We start from the raw sequence: 17,299 nt of genomic DNA on the forward strand, positions 1-17,299 counted from the left end.
AAAAGTCAAATGACGCTCCTTCCCTTCCAAGTTCCGCCGTGCACCAAAACAGTGGTTTTTCGCCACATATGAGGTATCTGCGTGTTCAGAAGAAATTGCCCAACAAATTTTGTGGTCCATATAATCCTGCTACCCTTGTGAAAATGCAATATTTAAGGCGAAATTAACATTTTTGTTGCAAAAAGTAAAATGTTAATTTTTTCCTTTGACGTTTCTTTAGTTCCTGAGATGCACCTGAAGTGTTAATAACCTTCTTCAGTGTGGTTTTGAGTAGCCTCAGGCGTGCCGGTTTTGGAATGGCGTCACTTTTGGGTGTTTTGTGTCATGTAGACCTCTCAAAGTCACTTCAAATGTGATGTGGTCCCTAAAAAAAAAGTGGCTTTGTAAATTTTGTTGTAAAAATTAGAAATTGCTCATTTTTACAAAATTTGAACTCTTCTAACTTCCTTATAAATTTAGGGGTTTTTTCCCAAAATGGTGCTAATGTAAAGTAGACATGGGGCAAATGTTATTTACTAATTATTGTGTGTCATATGTCTCGCTGGTTAAGGAGCATAAAAATTCAAACTTTGAAAATTGCATAATTTTCAAAATTTTTGCCAAATTTCCAATTTTTTCCACAAAGAAACGCAAAAAATATTGTCCTAAATTTACCACTAACATGAAGCCCAATATGTCACGAAAAAAAAAACAATCTCTTGAACGTTGAAGCGTTCCAGAGTTATAACCTCATAAAGTGACACTGGTCAGAATTGCAAAAAATAATCAGGTGAAGTGAGTCAGAATGGGTGTGGCTAACAGAATGGGTGTGGCTAACAGAATGGGTGTGGCTAACAGAATGGGTGTGGCTAACAGAATGGCTGTGGCTAACAGAATGGCTGTGGCTAACAGAATGGCTGTGGCTAACAGAATGGCTGTGGCTAACAGAATGGCTGTGGCTAACAGAATGGCTGTGGCTAACAGAATGGCTGTGGCTAACAGAATGGCTGTGGCTAACAGAATGGCTGTGGCTAACAGAATGGCTGTGGCTAACAGAATGGCTGTGGCTAACAGAATGGGTGTGGTTTACAGAGAACCCGTTGTTAAAAATTTTAATCCCACCCCTACCTTTTAAGTATAGACAGATCAGCAGCGAGCACCAGAGCGTTGACGCTGGTGGTCAAATAATTTTGATGCTCTCAAAAAAACTTTGCTTGCACGGGGTACAGCATAATGTATATTTCGCACAGAATTACAGCACCAACATTACAGAAGAGATTGATAAACATTGTAAATCAACTGGTGCTACAAATATCACAATTGTAATTTGTCAATTAACAGTATGCTTCAAAGTGTGAATTTATGGGTTAAATCCGTCACATTTCTACTTTGAATTTAACATAAAATTGCCACAATTTGGTGTGCATTTTTCTGCCGCTGTAAAAGGGTTATTCCCAACATAACTAGCTATTACCTATCCAGAGGAGAGAGCATAATGTCCTGTATGCGAGAACCAGGCTCTGGAATCCTCAATGGAGCAGAGTTGCACATGCTCAGTCTTTGCTCCATTCATGGTCTATGGGACTGCTGGAGAAAGCAAAGGACAGAGCTTGGCTATTTGTGGCAGCCCTATAGACAATTAATGAATCAGAGGCTCTACATAGGTCAGGGTTAACTGTTCTACAAGGCCCTGATCTTGGGATTGCTGGAAGTCTCAGCCATCAGCAAGAAAACCACTACTTTATGGATAAGAAATAACTTATTTTGTGATTTCCCCAATGGGATGTACCCAGCACCTGTACAGGGGCAGATTCACGGACGTACGTACCATTGGAGCAACCTTTGCAGCCGAACAAAGACTCAGGAGATGAGGGGGCCATTTCTATCTCCAAATTAGGTGGAGTTGTGCATGTTGATTAGTTTATTGGACTCATTGTGCGCACTTGGCCTTTAGGCTACTTTCACACATCCATCAGGCACAATCCGGAAAAAAAACGGATAAAACAGATCCGGCGGCAGATCCGTTTTACTCGCATTGATTTATATTAGCGCCAGATTGTGCTGCATGGCATTGCGTTGCATCCGGCTTTTGCCAGATCCGGTGTAATTGGCTAATGCGGCGGCCGGATGGAATGTCTCTTGTAACAATTTTTGTCTCTGACAAAAAAAACGCATCGCGCCGGATCCGGCGTGATACAGCGTGATTTACAATAGAAGCCTATGGACGCCGGATCCAGTGTAATGCGGCAAAAATCGGATGCGGCCTCCAGATCCGTTTTTATAAACTGGGCAAGCTCCAATTTATTGTTGAAAAAAACGGATGCGGCAAAAAAGGATGAAATGGATGCAAAAACTGATGCGCCGGATCCGGCGTGATACAGCGTGATTTACAATGGAAGCCTATGGACGCCGGATCCAGTGTAATGCGGCAAAAATCGGATGCGGCCTCCAGATCCGTTTTTATAAACTGGGCAAGCTCCAATTTATTGTTGAAAAAAACGGATGCGGCAAAAAAGGATGAAATGGATGCAAAAACTGATGCGCCGGATCCGTGGAAAATGGAAAAATGGAAAACTACTAAAGCTATTGTGGATCTTGGGCATATAACCAGCCCACGTAATGATGAGGCTGCGCAGTGTGCCGAGCCAGTCTGCAGTCTTGGGCTACTACAGCTCGTGCTTTTTGGTCTCTGTTCCTTTTTTTTTTTTTTTTTTTTTTACACTAGCTGCGCAATACTTTGCTCTTAGCTGTCCTTAATTATACTGTATGTGTGTTCCGCTGCAGAGATCTGGGTCTTAAGGGACTTCATTAGGATCTGAAGATGTTAATTAGGACCAGACCACAACATCATCTTCTAGAAAATAATTTATATGATCATTTTAGAGTACAGAATTCTTTTAATAAATGATGACAGGGAAGATGTAGTAACAGGATTAACACCATGAGGATGTCGAATTTTGTAGAAGCCTGTGCTGGTTTTTACTCTCCTTCTTGAAAAATGAATATTTCTGTTTAATCAAAGCAAGCTGAGATGGTGAAAGTAGTTTAGAATTGACAGTGTATTGGAAATGTGCATACCGTTTTATAAAATAGTGTTTTATTTTACTTGTGTATCTGCCCTTATAATTATATAGTTATCAATCAGATGACTTCCCTCAGCATTAGGCCCCCTTCACACGTCCGTGATAAAAACGCTCATTTTTCACAGTCCATGGGGTGGGAGCGTGTGTGCGCGCGCGTGTTGTGTGTGTGTGCGTGTGTTGTGTGTGTGCGCGCGCGTGTTGTGTGTGCGCGCGCGTGTTGTGTGTGCGCGCGTGTTGTGTGTGCGCGCGTGTTGTGTGCGCGCGTGTTGTGTGCGCGCGTGTTATGTGTGCGCGCGTGTTGTGTGTGTGTGTGCGCGCGTGTTGTGTGTGTGTGTGTGTGCGCGTGTTGTGTGTGTGCGTGTTGTGTGTGTGTGCGCGCGTGTTGTGTGTGTGTGTGTGCGCGTGTTGTGTGTGTGTGCGCGCGTGTTGTGTGTGTGCGCGCGTGTTGTGTGTGTGCGCGTGTTGTGTGTGTGTGTGTGCGCGTGTTGTGTGTGTGTGTGCGCGTGTTGTGTGTGTGTGCGTGTTGTGTGTGTGTGCGCGCGTGTTGTGTGTGTGTGTGTGTGTGTGTGCGCGTGTTGTGTGTGTGCGCGTGGTGTGTGTGTGCGCGTGTTGTGTGTGTGTGTGTGCGCGTGTTGTGTGTGTGCGCGTGTTGTGTGTGTGCGCGTGTTGTGTGTGTGCGCGTGTTGTGTGTGTGTGTGTGCGCGTGTTGTGTGTGTGTGTGCGCGTGTTGTGTGTGTGTGTGCGCGTGTTGTGTGTGTGTGCGCGTGTTGTGTGTGTGTGCGCGTGTTGTGTGTGTGCGCGTGTTGTGTGTGTGCGCGCGTGTTGTGTGTGTGCGCGCGTGTTGTGTGTGTGCGCGCGTGTTGTGTGTGTGCGCGCGTGTTGTGTGTGTGCGCGCGTGTTGTGTGTGTGCGCGCGTGTTGTGTGTGTGCGCGCGTGTTGTGTGTGTGCGTGCGTGTTGTGTGCGTGCGTGTTGTGTGTGTGCGTGCGTGTTGTGTGTGTGCGTGCGTGTTGTGTGTGTGTGCGTGCGTGTTGTGTGTGTGTGCGTGCGTGTTGTGTGTGTGCGTGCGTGTTGTGTGTGTGCGTGCGTGTTGTGTGTGCGTGTGTGTTGTGTGTGTGCGCGTGTTGTGTGTGTGTGTGCGCGTGTTGTGTGTGTGTGTGCGCGTGTTGTGTGTGTGTGTGCGCGTGTTGTGTGTGTGTGTGCGCGTGTTGTGTGTGTGTGTGCGCGTGTTGTGTGTGCGCGCGCGCGTGTTGTGTGTGTGCGCGCGTGTTGTGTGTGTGTGTGCGCGCGCGCCCGTGGGTTGTGTGTGCGCTATCTGTGATAGCACACAGATTGCAGGAACTTCTATACTCACTTGCCCCCTTCGCTGCTGTCTCCGGCGCTACTGCCACTTGGTCCGCAGTGCAGTGAATATGCATGAGCATAATGAGCGGGCACGGAAGCAAGTGACAGCAGCACCAGAGACAGGTGAGTATAGAAAATAATTTTATTTCAAAGACGCGTGTGTTCTCCAGCATGTGTCACACTGATGTCCCGCGTGTTATGTGTGCGCGCGTGTTGTGTGTGTGTGTGTGCGCGCGTGTTGTGTGTGTGTGTGCGCGCGTGTTGTGTGTGTGTGTGCGCGCGTGTTGTGTGTGTGTGTGTGTGTGTGCGCGTGTTGTGTGTGTGCGCGTGTTGTGTGTGTGTGCGTGTTGTGTGTGTGTGTGTGCGCGTGTTGTGTGTGTGCGCGTGTTGTGTGTGTGTGTGCGCGTGTTGTGTGTGTGTGTGTGTGCGCGTGTTGTGTGTGTGTGTGCGCGTGTTGTGTGTGTGTGTGTGCGCGTGTTGTGTGTGTGCGCGTGTTGTGTGTGTGTGTGCGCGTGTTGTGTGTGTGTGTGCGCGTGTTGTGTGTGTGTGTGTGTGCGTGTTGTGTGTGTGTGCGCGTGTTGTGTGTGTGTGTGTGTGTGTGTGTGCGCGTGTTGTGTGTGTGCGCGTGTTGTGTGTGTGCGTGTGTTGTGTGTGTGCGTGTGTTGTGTGTGTGTGTGTGTGTGTGCGCGTGTTGTGTGTGTGTGTGCGCGTGTTGTGTGTGTGTGTGCGCGTGTTGTGTGTGTGTGTGCGCGTGTTGTGTGTGTGTGCGCGTGTTGTGTGTGTGTGCGCGTGTTGTGTGTGTGCGCGTGTTGTGTGTGTGCGCGTGTTGTGTGTGTGCGCGTGTTGTGTGTGTGCGCGTGTTGTGTGTGTGTGTGCGCGTGTTGTGTGTGTGTGTGCGCGTGTTGTGTGTGTGTGTGCGCGTGTTGTGTGTGTGTGTGTGTGCGTGTTGTGTGTGTGTGCACGTGTTGTGTGTGTGTGTGTGTGTGTGTGCGCGTGTTGTGTGTGTGCGCGTGTTGTGTGTGTGCGTGTGTTGTGTGTGTGCGTGTGTTGTGTGTGTGTGTGTGTGTGTGTGTGCGCGTGTTGTGTGTGTGTGTGCGCGTGTTGTGTGTGTGTGTGCGCGTGTTGTGTGTGTGTGTGCGCGTGTTGTGTGTGTGTGCGCGTGTTGTGTGTGTGCGCGTGTTGTGTGTGTGCGCGTGTTGTGTGTGTGCGCGTGTTGTGTGTGTGTGTGCGCGTGTTGTGTGTGTGTGTGCGCGTGTTGTGTGTGTGTGTGCGCGTGTTGTGTGTGTGTGTGCGCGTGTTGTGTGTGTGTGCGCGTGTTGTGTGTGTGCGCGCGCGTGTTGTGTGTGTGCGCGCGTGTTGTGTGTGTGCGCGCGTGTTGTGTGTGTGCGCGCGTGTTGTGTGTGTGCGCGCGTGTTGTGTGTGTGCGTGCGTGTTGTGTGTGTGCGTGCGTGGTGTGTGTGCGTGCGTGTTGTGTGTGTGTGCGCGTGTTGTGTGTGTGTGCGCGTGTTGTGTGTGTGTGCGCGTGTTGTGTGTGTGTGCGCGTGTTGTGTGTGTGCGTGTGTTGTGTGTGTGTGTGCGCGTGTTGTGTGTGTGTGCGCGTGTTGTGTGTGCGCGTGTTGTGTGTGCGCGTGTTGTGTGTGTGTGCGCGTGTTGTGTGTGTGTGCGCGTGTTGTGTGTGTGCGCGCGTGTTGTGTGTGTGCGCGCGTGTTGTGTGTGTGTGCGCGCGCGCGCGCCCGTGGGTTGTGTGTGCGCTATCTGTGATAGCACACAGATTGCAGGAACTTCTATACTCACTTGCCCCCTTCGCTGCTGTCTCCGGCGCTACTGCCACTTGGTCCGCAGTGCAGTGAATATGCATGAGCATAATGAGCGGGCACGGAAGCAAGTGACAGCAGCACCAGAGACAGGTGAGTATAGAAAATAATTTTATTTCAAAGACGCGTGTGTTCTCCAGCATGTGTCACACTGATGTCCCATGGATCACATCAGTGTGCGGTCCATATGACACCCATGCTGCTGGAGAAAAACAGACATGTCTCCGTACATACCGGACTCATGGACGTGTGAAGGAGGGCCTTTATAAGGAGTTAGGTTTTACTATACTTTATACCAGACAGGGCAGAATTCGGTGAGATTCAACAGAATGGTACATTTGTGCTCAGATCTGGATTTTGCATTTTGTTGCTGGTCAATAAAATACAGTAATAAAATTGATTCACCCATTTTTCCTCATAGATTTTCCAAAATTCTAAATACAAATGTAGTAATCTCGCTCATGTATCCCTAGGTTACGCTAAAGGGTTAATCTCAGTCCCTCACGAAATACACAGAGAGCCCAAAGCAGACAACTGAGAAGATACTGTGACAGGTTTTACCTCTGCAGCTGTATATTCTAGCCGCTCCAGAATACACAGGAATCCATCTGGAGTTCAATCATACAACCCCTGGCAAAAATTATGGAATCACCTGGCTCTGAGGATGTTCATTCAGTTGTTTACTTTTGTTTAAAAAAAGCCGATCACAGACATGGCACAAAACTAAAGTCATTTCAAATGGCAACTTTCTGGCTTTAAGAAACACTAAAAAAAATCATGAAAACATAATGTGCTAGCCAGTAACTGTTACTTTTTAAGACCAACCAGGGGTAAAAAATGATGGAATCACCCTGTAAATTTTCATTCCCAAAACTAACACCTGCATCAAATAACATCTGCTCATTAGTCTGCATCTAAAAAGGAGTGATCACACCTTGGAGAGCTGTTACACCAAGTGGACTGACATGAATCATGGCTCCAACACAAGAGATGTCAATTGAATCAAAGGAGAGGATTATCAAACTCTTAAGAGGCTAAATCATCACGCAATGTTGCAAAAGATGCTGGTTGTTCACAGTCAGCTGTTTCTAAAATCTGGACCAAATACAAACAACATGGGAAGGTTGTTAAAGGCAACCATACTGGTAGACCAAGGAAGACATCAAAGTGTCAAGACAGGAAACTTAAAGCAATATGTCTCCAAAAACAGGAAATGCACAACAAAACAAATGAGGAACAAATGGGAAAAAAACTGGAGTCAATATCTGTGACCGAACTGTATGAAACAGCCTAAAGGAAATGGGATTTACATACAGAAAAGCTAAACAATAAAAAGATGACTGCCTGAAGAGAACATGTACATTTCCACAGTCATTGATGATATGGGGCTGTATGTCAGGTAAAGGCACTGGGGAGATGGCTGTCATTACATCTTCAATACATGCCCAAGTTTACATTGAAATTTTGGACACTTTTCTTATTTCATCAATTGAAAGGATGTTTGGGGATGATGAAATCATTTGTCAAGATGATAATGCATCCTGCCATAGAGCAAAAACTGTGAAAACATTCATTGATAGAAGACACATGAGGTCAATGACATGACCTGCATATAGTCCGGATCTCAATCCAATTGAAAATTTTTGGTGGAAGTTGAAGAAATGGTCCATGACAAGGCTCCAACCTGCAAAGCTGATCTGCCAACAGCAATCAGAGAAAGTTGGAGCCAGATTGATGAGTACTGCTTGTCACTCATTAAGTCCATGCCTCAGAGACTGCAAGCTGTTATAAAAGCCAGAGGTGGTGCAACAAAATACGACTGATGTATTAGAGTGTTATTTTGTTTTTCATGATTCCATAATGTTTTTCCTCAGAATTGAGTGATACCATTATTTTTCCCTCTGTTTGGTCTTGAAAAGTAACTGTTACTGGCTAGCACATTATGTTTTCATGATTTTTTTAGTGTTTCTCAAAGCCAGAAAGTTGCCATTTGAAATGACTTTAGTTTTGTGCTTTGCAACTGAATGAACATCCTCAGAGCCAGGGGAGGCCAGAATTTTTGCCAGGGGTTGTATAGTCGTACATCGAGCATGAAGTTACAAAACAGTGTGTTTTTATGCTGGGCACAAACTTTCTTTCCCATACTGTGGTATCTTTCAGTTAGGAAGCAGGAAGTCTCCCAAAGCTGGCAAGATAGTGAAACAGCGTAGAGCCTGAACTGACTTGAGCTTTGCTCTCCTAAGGGAACAGAGGTTTTATTAGAATATTTTCCTGCTTTTCCATATAAGTTTGAGAATATGCTTAAGATACTTTGGTCTCCACTGACAGGCGGTGATAGGTCCCTTTTAGGCTATGTTCACACAGGGCTTTTTTGGTAAGTTCTTGCTGCGTTTTTTTAGCTGCAGATTTTCCATGGTCACCTGACGAAGGTTACATACCGAAATGCGCATTGGGCGCAGTCCACTGCAGTTGCTCATATCCAGGTAATATGTAAATCTTGTCTTACCTTGCATTACTCTGCCCAAAATTGATCTGGCCCTCGGATCTATGGATCTTATCCATAACCCTTATGTATGTCTCAGTGCACCATATGGGGATTGAATGGATGCTCTTCCTGACTGGGTTAAATGACTCACATCGTGTGTTTCCTGACCAGCGTAGTGCGATATATGTTACATTAATTCTTTTGGAATATACTTTCCATCTCTTCAAGCCCTATGTTATGGTTTGAATTACTGTTTAGTATATCTTGCACTGAAGATATTTAGGCTACCTACCTATATTAGGTGTCTCTTACTTGCTCCTTGTTCATTATCTTACCAGCAGCATTAAATACATTATATGTAGGAGATACACCTTTATATTAAGGGTTGTTTATATCTTCTCTGTGAGTATGCCAGTATTAGTACTTTTCTTTTTGGGCGTATCCTGCAATGTGTGACTTAAATATATATATATATATATATATATATATATATATATATATATATATATATATATATATATATATATATATATATATATATATATATATATACATATACACACATACATATAATATATATTATATAATTATATAATATATATATATATACACACATACATATATAATATATATATATATATATATATATATATATATATATATATATATACACACATACATATATAATATATATATATATGTATATGTATGTATGTGTGTATATATATACTAGAAGGTGGCCCGATTCTACGCATCGGGTATTCTAGAATTTACGTATTGTGTAGTTCATGTATGATTTTTGTTATATATATATATAGATATATAGATATATATATAGATATATAGATATATATATATATATATAGATATATAGATGTTGTTGTGTGTAGTTACCAAGTGTTTGTGTAGGCGCTGTACATGTTCTGGGTGTTGTCTGGGTGTGACGGGGGGTGAGAGCGGTGTTGTATGTGTGTTGCGTTGTTTGTGGAGCGCTGTGTGTCTGTAGCGTTGTGTGTGTGTTGCGCGGTTTGTGTGTGGTGTGTTTTGGGGGGAGGTATGTTTTGTGCAATGTGTGTGTTGTGCGGTATGTGCGTATATTTGTGTGTGCCGCGGTGTTTGTGTGTTGGGTGTTGTGTGTGTGCAGCGTTGTCTGTGTGTGTGGGTGTCTGTGTAGGGCAGTTGTTTGTGGTTCCCAGTGTGTGTGGTGTGTGGTGTGTTGTGCAGTGCGCGCGTGTGTGTGTGTGTGTGTGTGCATCAGCCTCTCTTCTCTCAGCCTACCTCTCCCAGCCTCCCTCCTCCCAGCCTCCCTCAGCATCAGCCTCCCTCTCCCAGCCTCCCCAAGCATCAGCCTCCACCAGCATCAGCCTCTCTCCTTCCAGCCTCCCCAAGCATCAGCCTCCGCCAGCATCAGCCTCTCTCCTTCCAGCCTCCTCCAGCATCAGCCTCCCTCTCCCAGCCTTCCCCAGGATCAGCCTCTCTCCTCCCAGCCTCCGTCCTCCCAGCCTTCCCCAGCATCAGCTTTCCCCTCCCAGCCTCCCTCAGCATCAGCCTTCCTCAGCATCAGCCTCTCTCCTCCCAGCCTCAGCCTCTCTCCTTCCAGCCTCCCCCAGCATCAGCCTCTCTCCTTCCAGCCTCCCTCAGCATCAGCCTCCCCTTCCCAGCCTTCCCCAGGATCAGCCTCTCTCCTCCCAGCCTCCTTCCTCCCAGCCTCCCCCTCCCAGCCTCCCTCAGCATCAACCTTCCGCTCCCAGTCTCCCCCAGCATCAGCCTCCCCAAGCATCAGCCTCCACCAGCATCAGCCTCTCTCCTTCCAGCCTCCCCCAGCATCAGCCTCTCTCCTTCCAGCCTCCCTCAGCATCAGCCTCCCGTTCCCAGCCTTCCCCAGGATCAGCCTCTCTCCTCCCAGCCTCCTTCCTCCCAGCCTCCCCCTCCCAGCCTCCCTCAGCATCAGCCTTCCCCTCCCAGTCTCCCCCAGCATCAGCCTCCCCAAGCATCAGCCTCCACCAGCATTAGCCTCTCTCCTTCCAGCCTCCCCCAGCATCAGCCTCCCCAAGCATCAGCCTCCACCAGCATCAGCCTCCCTCGTCCCAGCCTCCCCCAGCATCAGCTTCCCCCTCCCAGCCTCCCCCAGCATCAGCCTCTCTCCTCCCAGCATCAGCCTCTCTCCTCCCAGCATCAGCCTCTCTCCTTCCAGCATCAGCCTCTCTCATCCCAGCATCAGCCTCTCTCCTCCCAGCATCAGCCTCTCCTCTCTGTCCCCAGCATTAGCCTCTCTCCTCCCAGCCTTCCCCAGCATCAGCCTCTCTCTTCCCAGCCTCCCCCAGCATCAGCCTCCCCCAGCATCAGCCTCTCTTCTTCCAGCCTCCCCCAGCATCAGCCTCTCTCCTTCCAGCCTCCCCCAGCATCAGCCTCCCTCTCCCAGCCTTCCCCAGGATCAGCCTCTCTCCTCCCAGCCTCCGTCCTCCCAGCCTTCCCCAGCATCAGCTTTCCCCTCCCAGCCTCCCTCAGCATCAGCCTTCCCCAGCATCAGCCTCTCTCCTCCCAGCCTCAGCCTCTCTCCTCCCAGCCTCCCCCAGCATCAGCCTCTCTCCTTCCAGCCTCCCTCAGCATCAGCCTCCCCTTCCCAGCCTTCCCCAGGATCAGCCTCTCTCCTCCCAGCCTCCTTCCTCCCAGCCTCCCCCTCCCAGCCTCCTTCAGCATCAGCCTTCCCCTCCCAGTCTCCCCCAGCATCAGCCTCCCCCTCCCAGCCTTCCCCATGATCAGCCTCTCTGCTCCCAGCCTCCTCCAGCACGCCGTGCTCCTCTGCCGACACTCACACACCCGATCGCATCCACTCACACACACCCGATCGCATCCACTCACACACACCCGATCGCATCCACTCACACACACCCGATCGCATCCACTCACACACACCCGATCGCATCCACTCACACACACCCGATCGCATCCACTCACACACACCCGATCGCATCCACTCACACACACAGACACTGACGATATCGCACATACGCGCTCACACTCACAACATCCAGAGATACCACATGCCTCTGGCCATGTGATCCTCCGTCAGGTCCTGGAAGGTCACAACAGCACAGTATCGAGGCCGAGAAGCAAGCGATATCGCCGGATGCTGTAAGTATGTGAATGCGATGTGAGGTGTGTGTGAGGTGTGTGTGAGGTGTGTGTGAGGTGTGTGTGAGGTGTGTGTGAGGTGTGTGTGAGGTGTGTGTGAGGTGTGTGTGAGGTGTGTGTGAGGTGTGTGTGAGGTGTGTGTGAGGTGTGTGTGAGGTGTGTGTGAGGTGTGTGTGAGGTGTGTGTGAGGTGTGTGTGAGGGTGAGTGTGATCTGATGTGTGTGTATGTTTTCTTCCGCCGCAGCAGCAGGACCTTGATGCGCTTGTAACCATGCGAGCATGGTTACCAACGTATCCACACCACTCCCGTGCGAGCGGAGGCCGGGGAAGGGGGGGGTGAGGGTGGGGGGGAAGTACAGTACTCACCTCGGTGACAGCCGTGTCAGTTCGGGGAATGTGCGGGGGGGGGGTGGGGGGGAAGTACAGTACTCACCTCGGTGACAGCCGTGTCAGTTCGGGGAATGCGCGGGGGGAGGGAGGGGGCGGGGCCAGAGCTAGCGTGCATTGCGTGAGGGGGGCGGGGCGTGGCGTGGCCGAATTGCCAATGCCTGCAGGGTGCCGGGGCGAGAGGCCAATCTGTGGGGGGGGGCGGAGCCTGGGCGAGCGGCTGGCCAATCCGTGTGGGGGCGCAGCCTGGGCGAGCGGCCAATCGGTGTGGGGGGGCGGGACCATGGCGAGCCCAGCGGCCAATCAGCTTTGTGTCACCGTAAGGACACAATTTTGGAGCATGACAGACAGACAGACAGACAGACAGACAGACAGATAGACAGACAGATAGACAGACAGATAGACAGATAGACAGACAGATAGACAGACAGATAGACAGACAGATAGACAGACAGATAGACAGACAGATAGACAGACAGATAGACAGACAGATAGACAGACAGACAGACAGACAGACAGACAGACAGACAGACAGACAGACAGACAGACAGACAGACAGACAGACAGACAGACAGACAGACAGATAGACAGACAGAATAAGGCAATTATATATATAGATATATATATATATCCTTATGACTATGCATTGGTTAGTATGTCAATATTTGCATCTAATTTTTGCTAACTGCAGTGATGTACACCGTTTCTCTGACCCCCTTCACTTATCTGCACTATCTATTAATAAATATATTTGGACCTACTTGATCGCCTTTGTGTGTTTACTGTAGTACTTTTTGCGATTTGGTCCTTATATTGTAGTCCTAAAATCTGCTTACTATATAATATTGTGATATTATCTATATTATCGATATGCAGAATTTTTCTATGCCATGTTTGGTGTCTACAAACTCGGGCATCACAATGACACATCAGTGTTACCATATAGTGAACATGGTGAATAAAATATCCCAAAAACTATTGTGCGATCACACTTTTTTTTTTTTTGCAGTTTTTCCACACTTGGAATTTTTTTTGCTGTTTTCCATTACACTATATGGTAAAAGTTATGGTTTCATTTAAAAGTACAACTCGTCCCACAAAAAACAAGCACTCATATGGCAAAACTGACAACAAACAATGGCAAAAAAAAACCAAACAAAAAACACGCAAAAATGGAAACTGCCCTGGGGCTGAAGGGGTTAAAGAATAAGCATGTCAATTCTTTGTTGGAGATTTGCTGCGTTTTTTCATTGATACAACCCATTTTGTAGGGAAAAAAAAGCCGCAAATCTGCAGGAAAAACGGCAATAAAAAACGCACCAAAAATGCAGATGACTCAAAGGAGATTTCCTGCCTAAAGATCAGGTTTTAGTCAGGTAAAAAAAACTTACCAAAAAAGCCTTGTGTGAACATAGCCTTATAAGGTGTAATCTGTACCATTAGTTCAGACTCCTTGATATAGAATCTAATAAGTTTTGCAACAATCCCTTTAGTTAATGGATGAGAACGCTGCAGCCCCATACTTCTGTACGCACAGTTGATAGAACTGTTGTCGGGCCATCTACAAAGCAAAAAGGTCCGTGGAGCCTCTGTTAGGAGTCTCAACACCAAAACTAGCCAGATATCCCTCCGAGAAGGACCTAGCCAAGGAGTGGCTCTTTTTAAGAGACCAGCATAACCACCATATTAAGTGGCCCTTTTAGTCAATATCCAGCTCTTTAACGAGTTTTTAAAGATATGACAAGGGAAATACCAAGGCCAGGTATCCATCCACAGACAGCTGTTTTGGGGTATTGCCCCTCATCAGTGTGGAGTAGGATTCTGGCCAGGTGGGAGCAATGCCTAGTAGACCAACAAGACAAAACAATCACTGATCTCGGGGAGACCAGTCAGAAAAAACACTGCTGACAGCCAGCGAGGGCGCTCAACACAGTGAAATCCTAGGTGCATTTCCCCCTGGGAATATGCAAATCAAAAAGGTCCGAGGAGCGTCTGTTAGGAGTCTCAACACAGAAAATAGCCAGATTTCCCTCCGGGAAGGACCCAGCCAAGGAGTGGCTCTTTTTCAAAGTCTCGCTCATCAATTCCCCTGGGAAGATGACGATGGGCCCCCCGCTCTATGGAACACATAGCTGTGTCGTAAAGACTGGGACTTCAGAGAGCGGTTTCAGCTAACATTCTTAATAATTGATTATTTTTACTGAATTGCTATTTTTTTTTTTTTTCCTTTCCCAAAACCTTGTTTTCATGAATTGGCAAACTTGTCCTATGAAATAAGGACTCCGCTAAATGATGACCTTCCCGTCACAAATAGTGTGTGTCTTGGGGGAGAAATACTTTGTCAGCATGGCTTCATGCGAAGTTTGCTCCATCCTTGTGGCACAAGCGTATGTTTGTAGAAAAAACAGACCGAGTCCTCTCGGAGCAGCTGTGAAAACCACGTTACTTGCTGATGCCACCACTTCAGTGTCCTCGCGTCTCCGGTTTCTGCAGGTTGGGTGATGATTAGACATTCATGCAAGGTCAGGATTAAGCGTTCACAAAGCAAAGTGTTTTACCAAAACATTCTTTACCAGTTTTTGTGGCATTTCTTTGTAAACCTTCAGTCAGCATTCCCATAAAGAGTGCTCCATGCGTTTGTCAGGGTCTGTCTCCCGTCTTTCACTGCAGTAGCTGTATTCACAATGCTTGATTAGTATTCCTTACCTTGGCAGTTACTTGGAGTATCCTTGACCAATGTCTTAAAGGGGCAGTCTAGACCAAAAGGTCTCAAACTTGGCTGGGTATATGGGCCACACATAGAAAAAAAAAATAATTTGGGGGGGCGTACTGATTGCAGGATAAATTGACATTTTTTTGGTACCATATTTTTTTTTTTTTGCTCTACACCTTTGGACCGCTGTTTTTTAAACATTTTTTGCTTGTTTATTAGGAAAAACGTGCACTTTTTTGGTTTAAATAAATAAGTAAATTTAAAAAATACATATATGTCTAATATACTATATATATATATATATATATAATATATATATATATACTGTGTGTGTGTGTGTATATGTATATATATATATATATATATATATGTGTGTGTATATGTGTATATATATATATATATGTGTAATATATATATATATATATATATATATATATATATATATATATATATATATATAATGTGTGTGTGTGTGTATATATTAATAGAATATTTTATTTAAAAAAATATATATTTTTGATGGTAAAAAAAAGTCATGCTTTTTATTTTTGTTCATTTTATCCCTTTTCTTTTAAGTAATATAGTTTTCCACTTAGCACCATATAGTAATTTTGGCCAACATCTTTTAGTAATGTCCACATCCTGTTCCCCTTCTTGAAGTAATGTACCCATCCTGGTCCCCATTCTGTAGTAATGTGCCCATCCTTTAGTAATGTGCTCATCCTTGCACCTTTTAAAAATGTGTCCCATCCTTGTCCCCATCCTGTAGTAATGTGCCCCAGCCTTGTCCCCTTTAAGTAATGTGCCTCATTATCGTACTCCTCCTGTAATTGTGCTCCCCCCTTGACCCCATCCTATAGTAATGTGCCCCATCGTGTTGTAATGTGCCACTATCTTGTCCCCTTTTACTAATGTGCACCATCCTTGTCCCCATCCTGTAGTAATGTTCCCATCCTAAAATTCAGATGAACGTTTTGCCGCTGCTGCATTGAATCAAGCTCTCTTCACTATTCCAATGACAGCCATCGGCCAATCAGATGCAAGCAGGTGACGTCTTACGCATCAGCTGCTTGCCTCTGATTGGCCAGTGGCTGCTATTGGAATAGTGCAGTGAGAGCTTGACTCTGCACAGCGCCAGTAAAACGTTCATTTGAAATAAAGCCGAGAGCAGTGACTGCTGCGGCCCCTGCACCTGCCGCAATAGACAAGGGGGATGCGTGCCTTGTGTTTGAGACCTCTGGTCTAGACCATTGTAATTGTTTGTTTATAACCCATTCATATTGCACATGTGCAAATCAATGCGTTTTTGGATGATTATGAATGTTCAGTGTTTGGTCTGAACATGAATTTCATCAATCCGGCTGATATTCATTAGAAGAATACCTATACACAAACGTAAAGAATGTCAATACACATTTTTTTATATAGCTACAAAAATATTATGTAACACATCTGAAGATTAAAATAAAAATATTTAATTGTATTAGTAAATATTAAAATAGTATATCTTAGGCATATATATATTATTAAAAATAAAACCAATTCTGGTAAATTAAAAAAATAAATAAAATATTTAGGCGGACATGTTTGATATGGCTATCAAGTAGCAAATGTGCAGATCAGTGCCAGTAAAATATTTAAACACATATAGAAAGTGTTACAAGGGACTATGGGGATAGCGGGAAACCGGGACCCCTAAGCTGACCCCCCAGATTACGGCGGCTCTGTGCTAGCCCTTTTCTCAGAGATACCCCTAATGGTGGAGATGTCTGAGTCTCCTTCCTGGCCCTGCTTCTGACCAGCGCTGATCTTATACCCCCTCCACCTCCCACAGGGGAGGCTGGGACTGGAGTGTCATTTAACCCACAGAAATAGACCAACAGGGGAAACCGGGGAAACCAAAACTCTGTCACACAGCAGCACACACAGAGATATAAGAGATTAGGAGGAAAACAAGAGCAGGGTGGACACAACAAGACAATGGGTAAGTCCATAACGAAAGCAAGCACAAAGCAACTCTTTTTCCAGCAAATCTGAGTCACCACAGTACACAGACCAACACAGCAGAAACTATAGTTGGCGTAGGTAGAAGAATTCCTCCAGCCTAAAAATGAGGAGCTGAAGTGATGGGCTTATTTGATCACTTGTTGTAAGGCAGCCAAATGTACAGGGTAGCAGAGGTTAACTCTTGCTAGCCTGTCAATGAATTAGCATACAGCAGGTCGACGTCCAGGTCTGCCTGAATTGATCAGAAACGCCAGAGAAACCCTGGTCCAGTAGCCACATTGGAGGTCAGAGGCTACCAGACCAATGCCCTGCAAGCTTCCTCCCATCTACCGCCATCCCTCGCGGCTTTTCTGA

The 17,299-nt window shown here is 46.4% G+C and overlaps 1 protein-coding gene across 1 annotated transcript in view; it reads left to right on the top strand.

Moving 5' to 3' along the window:
- The window catches only part of ASAP2 (ArfGAP with SH3 domain, ankyrin repeat and PH domain 2), a 297,496-nt gene that overhangs the window by 222,482 nt on the left and 57,715 nt on the right, over positions 1-17,299 (top strand). The gene's annotated exons all lie outside the window — the stretch shown is intronic.

The sequence above is a fragment of the Anomaloglossus baeobatrachus genome, chromosome 3 (genome assembly GCF_048569485.1).
Source record: "Anomaloglossus baeobatrachus isolate aAnoBae1 chromosome 3, aAnoBae1.hap1, whole genome shotgun sequence".
Lineage (NCBI taxonomy): Eukaryota > Metazoa > Chordata > Amphibia > Anura > Aromobatidae > Anomaloglossus > Anomaloglossus baeobatrachus.